Source organism: Cebus imitator, unplaced genomic scaffold, assembly GCF_001604975.1.
Source record: "Cebus imitator isolate Cc_AM_T3 unplaced genomic scaffold, Cebus_imitator-1.0 Scaffold123, whole genome shotgun sequence".
Taxonomy (NCBI): Eukaryota; Metazoa; Chordata; class Mammalia; order Primates; family Cebidae; genus Cebus; species Cebus imitator.
Window position 1 is genome coordinate 3,210,483 of NW_016107438.1, and position 8,545 is coordinate 3,219,027.

Here is an 8,545-nt window from a genome sequence, read left to right on the forward strand (position 1 = left end):
AAAAAAAAAAAAAAAAAAAAGAATTTTATATATTTAGCACTTATATTTAGGGCTTTGATCCATTTTGGGTTAACTTTTGTATGTGGCCTGAGGTTAGGGTCCACCTCATTCTCTTGCTTATTGATATCCTCCTTGTATCTTTACAATACAACCAATAGTATCTTATGGGACTCTGGTGCTCCAGGAAATGCTAACTGGAAAATGTTGATGAGGTCCAAGTTTCTTAGTCTGGCACAAGGCATCTCACCATCTGCTCCCAACTTGCCTTTTCCCAGTTTCTCTGGACTGGCCTCTTACTGTTCTCTAGACTTGTACTGGGTTTTCCTGTCTCCGTGCCTTAGTGTGTGCTGTTCTGACGGTCACCCGCACCTCATGCACACATCTTTGCCTGCTGAAATTCCTTCATCCCGGTTCCTCCCCATGCAGGGCCATCCCTGGGGCCTCAGCCTAGCTTTCTCCGTTCCCTTGGAGGGAGCATTGGGAATGAGAGGCAGCAGGTAGCCAGGGGCGCAGGGTGGGCCTGGTGGAAGGGCTCCAGGTCAGTTCATTTAATAATGGCCAATATTTATTGAGTGCTCAACATGCACCCCAGATTTTTTCTAATAATATTATTTGTGTTATCTTATTTAATTCTTGCAGTGACCGTATGAGGAATATACCCCTTTATACCCATTTTACAGATGAGGAAATCGGGGCTCAAGGTGGTCAGGTAACTTTCCCGTGGTTATGCAATTAGCAAGTGATCAGGGAAGAACTTGAACCCAGGCCATCTGACTTGAGAGTCCCTGCTTTTAACAAGTCACTACCGTCCCGTCAGTCTTTGCTTACCCCTGCAAGTCTGCCCACTGTATTTGCATTAAAGTCCGTTTACTGAGCTTCCCCCGTATTCCACTGAAATAACAAGTGAGTGGGTGAGTAAAATGAATAGACCTGCACTGTCAGAGTTGGAAGGGACCCAAGTAGTGGTATCCATTCCACAATGACCCGACGTGGTGGGTGGGGAGGCTTCTGCAACTCCTCCAGGGTCACAAGGTAGGGACAGAGGCCGCGTCAGGACCCAGGTCTTTGCCCCTTCTGCCAGGCAGTTTTGACAATGTGCTGGCGCCCCCATGCAACACATCACTGGAGTATCTCCTCTGATTCAGGCTCTGATCTGAGCTCAGACGGAGGCAAACAGGACAAGACCCCTGGGACCCTGGCCTGTCTTCCTCCTCCAGGGAAGCGGGGTTAGGCCTGGCAGAGCTGCTCCTGGGCTTCAGGACCCTCCTGGTTCCTCCCCATGCAGGGCCATCCCTGGGGCCGAGGCTGGCTTTCTCCGTTCCCTTGGAGGGAGCATCGGGAATGAGAGGCGGCAGGCAGCCAGGGTTGCAGGGCGGGCCGGGCGGAAGGGCCCGGGTCAGTTCATTTCCTGGCACCGTTGTTTGCCGCATGCCCCTGGCTTCTGGTGGCTGTTTCCGCCACGCCCACAGTGTCCCTCCCTGGCTGAGTGGGCAGCTGGCCTGGGCTGGAATTCTCCCACATCCTCGGCCTCCGATGTCTCTTTGCTGGGCCCACTCTCGGAACCCAGCAGATCTCGGGGAAAGTTCTGCGCCTCACACTGCGCGTGACCTTGGGCATGTCACTTTGCCAGTCCGGGCCTTCGTTTCCTCTTCTGGAAAAGGGGAAAACGTGACTGATCTCACAGGCTTGTCATGAAGAATCAAGTATAATACACATGAAGGGGCGACACAGTGACATTCCCAAGAAAAACAAGTATCCCAGCTGGGTGCAGTGGCTCATATCTGTAGTCCCAGCACTTTGGGAGGCTGAGGCAGGCGGATCCCGAGGTCAAGAGATCGAGACCATCCCAACCAACATGGAGAAACCACATCTCTACTAAAAAAATACAAAAATTAGCTGGGCGTGGTGGCGCGTGCCTGTAGTCTCAGCTACTTGGGAGACTGAGGCAGGAGAATTGCCTGAACCAGGGAGGCAGAGGTTGCAGTGAGCCAAGATTGTGCCACTGCACTCCAGCCTGTGCGACAGAGCGAGACTCCATCGCAAAAAACAAACAACAACAAAAAAACCCGCCTATCCCTTTTTCTCTGCCTACCTCTCCCATTTCCCCCAGTCTTCCAGGATGCCCCTTCCCCTTGGTCCCCATCCCTGTGTTGCAGTCTCAGTCTGAGCCCTGTAGAGCCTTTTCTGGGGTCCTCTGTGATGAGGACACCTTCCTCAGGTACTGATGCCTCTGCTAGCTCCTGGGTATCCATAGAAACACCCAAGCCCACTGATGGGACCTGAGGGGACCCATGTGGACATTGTGAATGTTTCCATGGACCAGAGGAGGTTCATTTTGAACACATCATTAATCTCTGTCCAAGCAGAACACTGTAGTAGCAGCCATTGGCAGATGGAGAAAGAGGTTCTGAGCTGGCTTTCCTAGAGGTCTGGGCTCTTGGCAGAGAGACAGCCACTGCCACCCCCTGCCACCATGGCCACCATCATCCCAATAGAAAATAACATTTATTTTCTATTTATTTTACTATGTGATGGGCACTATGTGAGTCTTCATTTACTCTCCACAAGGCTTCTATGATTGGGGTGTAATTATTAGCTCCATTTTACAGATAGAGAAACTGAGGCACAGAGAGCTGAAGGAACTTCACCCAAGCTAATAGGTGACCCAATGTGGTGCATGCTCTATCGGAGGGAGAAACAGAGCTATGCCGCACTGGAAAGCATCTGTTAAGACTTGGGAAGCCTGGAAGATGGTGAATTTCAGTTGGCCTTGAAGGAGGGGGAGCGGTCAACAAGGGAGAAGAAGCTAGAGTGTGGTAGGCACAGGGCCAGCCAAGCAAAGGCCGGGAGAAAGCAGCAAGCAGGTGTTTGGGGCATGAAGACCTGCCTCACAGGCCGGGGCTGTGTGGAGAGTGGAGGACAAGGGCCAAAGGTGAGCGGAGTGATTTGCAAAGGACCTCAAACTCCAGGCTGGGGAGCTGGGCTTTGGGCTTGTTTCTGCAAGCTATCCAGGGTTGGGTTTTGAGTGGGGTCAGATCAGGGAATAAGGTGGCCTCCTGGAGCCAGGTGACGATTGACTTTAAGGGAGAGGAAGGGAAGGGCACTGTGCGCTGGGCCCAATGCCAGGTGCTTCCCATGGATGGCTCAATTAACCCTCTCCTCGGCCCTGAGAATTGGGCATAGCTATTGTTACCTCTTTGCAGAAAAAACCTGAGGCTCGGAGATGACCAGAGGCCAGTTAGAGGTCACCCCAACGTGCATTGCAGTGGGGGACCCCGCAGCCTGGGGTGGGGCCAGGACGCAGGCCACGATTGCACACTGGCAGGGACAGTGGGTGTGCAGTGCCATGAAGCCTTCTCAGGGCATCTGCAGGTGCAGAGAGGAGGGAGGGGCTCTCAGGGATTGAATGAAATAGAGACCCTTGGAGCTGCAGCCAGAGTCACCAAGAAGCTACAGTGAAAAGGGGGCTGGAAGGGAGAGCAGAGCTGAGGAGATAGAGCCCAGGGTGCAGGTGGTGAGAGGTCTATAGCAACTGGGGATTAGGGCCAGGTGTGGTGGCTGAAGCCTGTTATCCCAGCACTTTGGGAGGTCGAGGTCAGCAGTTTGAGACCAGCCTGGCCAATATGGTAAAACCCCGTCTCTACTAAAAAAATACGAAAATTAGCCGGTTGTGGTGGTGGGCACCTGTAATCCCAGCTACTCTGGAGGCCAAAGCAGGAGAATCACTTGAACCCAGGAGGTGGAGGTTGTAGGGAGCCGAGATTGCACCACTGCACTCCAGCCTAGGTGACAGAGTGTCTGTCTCAAAAAAAAAAAAAAAAAAAAAAATTGCGGATTAGGAGGGTTATCTTGGGTGAGCTTCCTGTGGGCTCAGCCTGACCACACAAAGCCAGGCTGGCACAGTCAATATGAAAGCCAAGGCCCCAGGGAAAGGCCTCTAAGAATTGTTCTCTGTTCATGGGTCTGGGGTGGACCACCTCGTGGTCCCTCTGGGCTCTGGTCCCTTGTCTAGCTCCAGCCCTACCCTACGGGCTTTGGCAAATTGCCAGCTCCACCTAGCAGGCACTAGAGGTGCTGTTGACTTACTGGCTGTCCTTGCTCCTGCCCTCTTCCCATGTCCTCTACATCCCAGCTGCCACCAGCTCCTGCTCAGCCCATCCCCTAAATGTCCCTCAAGCCTATCTACATCTCCACAGCCCCTTGCCTCTCACCATTTTCACCCCCACATTAGCCCCCAGATGGATCTCCTTGACTCCCGATCAGAGGGAGCTTTGGACCCACAAAGGCTGTCGGCTTATTCTGTCGTGTGAATCCATCCGCTCCCCCTCAGTTCCAAGGCCAGCAAGCTGAAGCCTAAACTCGGGCAGGCAGCAGTGTTTCCCTGAGCACCTTCCTATGTCCCTCATGTGGCTGAGCCTCGGTTTCTGCCCCACTGCCCTGCTCCTGTTGCATCTGGCTCCCCTCCCTTCTCTCTGCCATGCAGTGAGCTGGGCTCTCACTCTGCCTCTGGGCCACACCTGCCAGGGACACTGCCCAGGGTGGTTCTGCCATTGAAGGCATGGCCCTGACATCCCCCAAGCCCCATCTGACTTCTCCACTCAGAGGGGTCCCCGACGTCTATGACAAGGTGGGGAAGGGGTCCTCCACAGGGAGAAGGCCAAGGCCCTGGAGGATTGTTTTCCGAGGACACGAAAGCCCCTTCATGATTGCACCCCTCCTGCTAACGGTTCTCCAGAGAAGCAGGTGCCACGGGCCCAGCTGGAACCCCTGCCCATCCCACCTGCCCCCACTAAATCATTCCTTATCCCAGCTCTTCCTCATGCTCTGGCCCTCCTGACCCCTGACCACCTGCATAGTTGCCTGACTCATTTGTATCCCGGAGCCATAGTCTCTGTGGGCAATGGCGTCACATCCTGCCCCTCCCTGCCAGGGAGCAGCCAGGGGTACTCTGCCAGGTAGGGCTCCTGCTTTTAAACAGGAGCTTTCAGAAGGCAAGGCCCAAACCCATAGGAGGGCTGCCTAATAGTGAGCATGCCTGTGATCCTGGCAGGAAAGGAGAGAGCCATTGTGAGGATGGGGAACTTTTGCTGCCTCCCAGATCAAACTCCCTAAGGGTGCCTTGCCCGGACATCAGACTTGGGGTCCCAAGAACAGGGCACGTGCCTCCCCTCTGTCTGCCCTAGGAGAGCTAACTCCTTAGCTTGCCTGACACTTGCAGGCAGGTTTCAAATCAGCAGTAACTGGTCCCACAGGGGTGAGGTCAGCAGTGAGGGGCTTGCCGGAGCTGCGAGGAGGGGTGAGGGCTGAGAGGAGGTTTCAGGGCCTGACTTACTCAGGGCCTCGGTCCATCCAGAGCAGGCATGAAGGAGGAAGTGAGTCAGTGGGCACAGTCAGAATTCTGACTTTCCTTTTCAACCCACTGAGCCAAGATGTTTGTCCTAACAGGATCCTAGGGTGGGGGAGGGGACGGGAGCCAAGGGAGGGGTATGTGTGTGTGTGTGTGTGTGTGTGTGTATTTTTTTTTGGCGAGATGGAGTCTTGCTCTGTCACCCAGGCTGGAGTGCAAGTGGCATAATCTCGGCTCACTGTAGCCTCCGCCTCCCAGGTTCCAGCGATTCTCCCGCCTCAGCCTCCTGGGTAGCTGGGATTACAGGTATGCGCCACCACGCCCAGGTAATTTTTGTATTTTTAGTAGAGATGAGGTTTCGCCATTTTGGCCAGGTTGATCTCAAACTCCTGACCTCAGGTGATCTGCCCGCCTCGGCCTCCCAAAGTGCTGGGATTACATGCCTGAGTCACCATGCCTGGCTGAGCCAATGGATATTAAAGAGACAGGGCTGACCTCTTATTCTCCTGCACTGGGTTCCTGTTTTAGTGCCATGGAGAACGTGGTGATTTATCTCAGCTGGACACACCGTGGTTGAAGACCTTCCATGTGATGGTGAAGCTGCCATGGGGACTGGGAAATACAGGTGTCAACACTGAGCTTCACCACCATGACTCAGGAGCGAGCAGCTGACTTCTGGTCCCTGGTTCTGTTTCAACAAACCCGTGAATGTGTATCTTTATGTCCAATGTATAGATGAGGAGGCAGGTGAAGGGACCGGTCCGAGGCCACAGTCCCATCGGTCTGTCATCATACCGCAAGCCCGAGCGAGAAGCCAGAGCAAGTCCTGGACAACTCAGGAGTGACTGTGGGTGAGCAAAGGCTTTACCGAGAAAGTAGCGGCTCACGAAAGATTCTGAAGAACAGGTGGGTAGTTTCCAACTGAACAAGTGGGTAAAGGGCATGCCAGCCAGAGGCACTGGCATGAGCCAAGGATGGTGGCTGGCCTGGCCTGGTGCTGGCATGCCGGACCTCTACTGACTTTGGTGGTGATGGGGCCAGGTTCAAGAGGCTGAAGAAGAGACCCAGAGTCAGTGAACGAGATATAGGATTTATGGGGAACTTTCATGCTGAGACAGTCCAGTGGCAGTGGGCCAGACAGGAAAACTGCAACCACTTGGAAAACGCATGCATTTATATAGCATTTTCACTTAGTCCCCTGCCTCAGCAACCTACACATGGCAACCTACCTTTAACCCAAAAGGCCTCAATCCCCCATCCCCTCCATGGCTGGAATTCCACGAGAGATGTTCCTCATAGATAAGGCACGAGCCTCTGGGTTGGCCATCCCCAGATGCCTTCGCTCCAAATTCCGAGTGCAGATTCTTCGTAAGTTATTGCTATCAGGTGCATCTGCCATGCAGGTGTGTTTGTGGAATCCTGCGAGGAGTGGGGACCAGGCACGCAGACAGAGGCTGTTACAGGAGGAGCCCCTTGTGGGGGAAGAAGGGAAGATGCTAAGTCCTTCTGGGTACACGGAGTCCAAGGAGCCCGTAGCGGCTGGCTGGGGGTGGTGGCAAGAGTCACACATCGAGGCTGGAGCCTGGCAGGTGTCATCAGCTGGAGGAGAATTTTTTTTTTTTTTTTGAGATGGAGTCTCACTTTGTCACCCCGGATGGAGTGCAGCGGCGCGATCTTGGCTGACTGCAACCTCTACCTCCCAGGTTCAAGCGATTCTCCTGCCTCAGCCTCCCAAGTAGCTGGGATTACAGGTGCGTACCACCATCCCTGGCTAACTTTTTGTATTTTTAGTAGAGATGGGCTTTCACCGTGTTGGCCAGGCTGGTCTCAAACACCTGTCCTCATGATCTATCTGCCTGCCTCGGCCTCCCAAAGTGCTGGCATTACTGGCATAAGCCACCGTGCCCAGCCTTTCATGGAGGAGAATGTTAACGCACAAGGGGTCGGCTGGGAGACAGAAGAGATGAGGACGCAGACAGAGGCCTAGAGTGGGCTGAGGAGTCCTGCAAGGGGGAGAGAATTCTAGGAAGGAGAGGGGAGAGATGAGTTTAAATAAAGTACAGAAGGAGAGGGCAGCAGGTTGCTGCTGCCACCCTAGAGAGGTCAGAGGACAAGGGGCCAAAGACAACCATAGGGTTTGCCCGTCAGAAGAGCCTGGCGCCTGAGGAGCGAAGGAGGCTCCAGTGAGATGGAGGGAGCTGAAGGCAGATGGGGGAGGTGGAAAGGGTCACGATAAACCCAAGGGCAGGATCCCTACTGCAGGGGAGGGCAGAGAGGTGACTTCAAGGCTGCAATCTTCTGGAAGAATAGAGGGTAGCCCAGATGACTGGGGGTAGAGGAACAGAAAAAGGCGGGAGGCAAGAGGAAGACTGGCTCCATTGAGGAACTGCAAGGTGTTCTGTGGCCTGGGTGAGCAATGAGAAGAGGCGAGGGGCAGCGGGGGGATGGAAAAATGAGCTGTCTCAGGGACAGTGTCCTATCCTGAGGGCAGCAGGGAACCATCAGTCATACCAACTAGGAAAGAGACTAGGGTGGATTTGTAGGGACCCCACTCTGGCCACCATGCAGGTGGTAGGGACAGTGGAGGCAGGGAGGGCGTCAGGAAGCACTGGCAGTCATCCAGGGAGAAGGGACAGAGAAGAGCGACACACTGGCAAGACAGCAAGGAGGCAGAATCGGGGGACACAGTGATTGGCTGAACTGGGTGAGGACAAAGAGGAGCAGACATTCAAGCTTCTAGCGGGGATGAGCCCCAGAGCAGAGCAGACCGGGGAATTGAACAGCTGTGTGTCACTTTGGGGTGCCCTGAGTGATGGTGCCTGTGGAACTTCCAATCAGGAACTCGGATTCAGCAACTGAATCCATGGAGCCAGAACTTGGGAGGGTGCTGATTTGGGAGTTATCACCGTGTGGTCTGAGTTACTAAAAGCCAGTAAGATGGGCCAGGCATAGTGGCTCGCGCCTGTAATCCCAGCACTTTGGGAGGCTGAGGAGGGAGTTTCAGACCAGCCTGGCCAACATGGTGAAACCCCATCTCCACTAAAAATACAAAAATCAGTCGGGCGTGGTGGCGCGTGCCTGTAAACCCAGCTACTCAGGAGGCTGACACAGGACAATTGCCTGGACCTGGGCAGCAGAGTTTGCAGTGAGCCAAGATTGTGCCACTGCACTCCAACCTGGGTGACAGAGTAACATTCC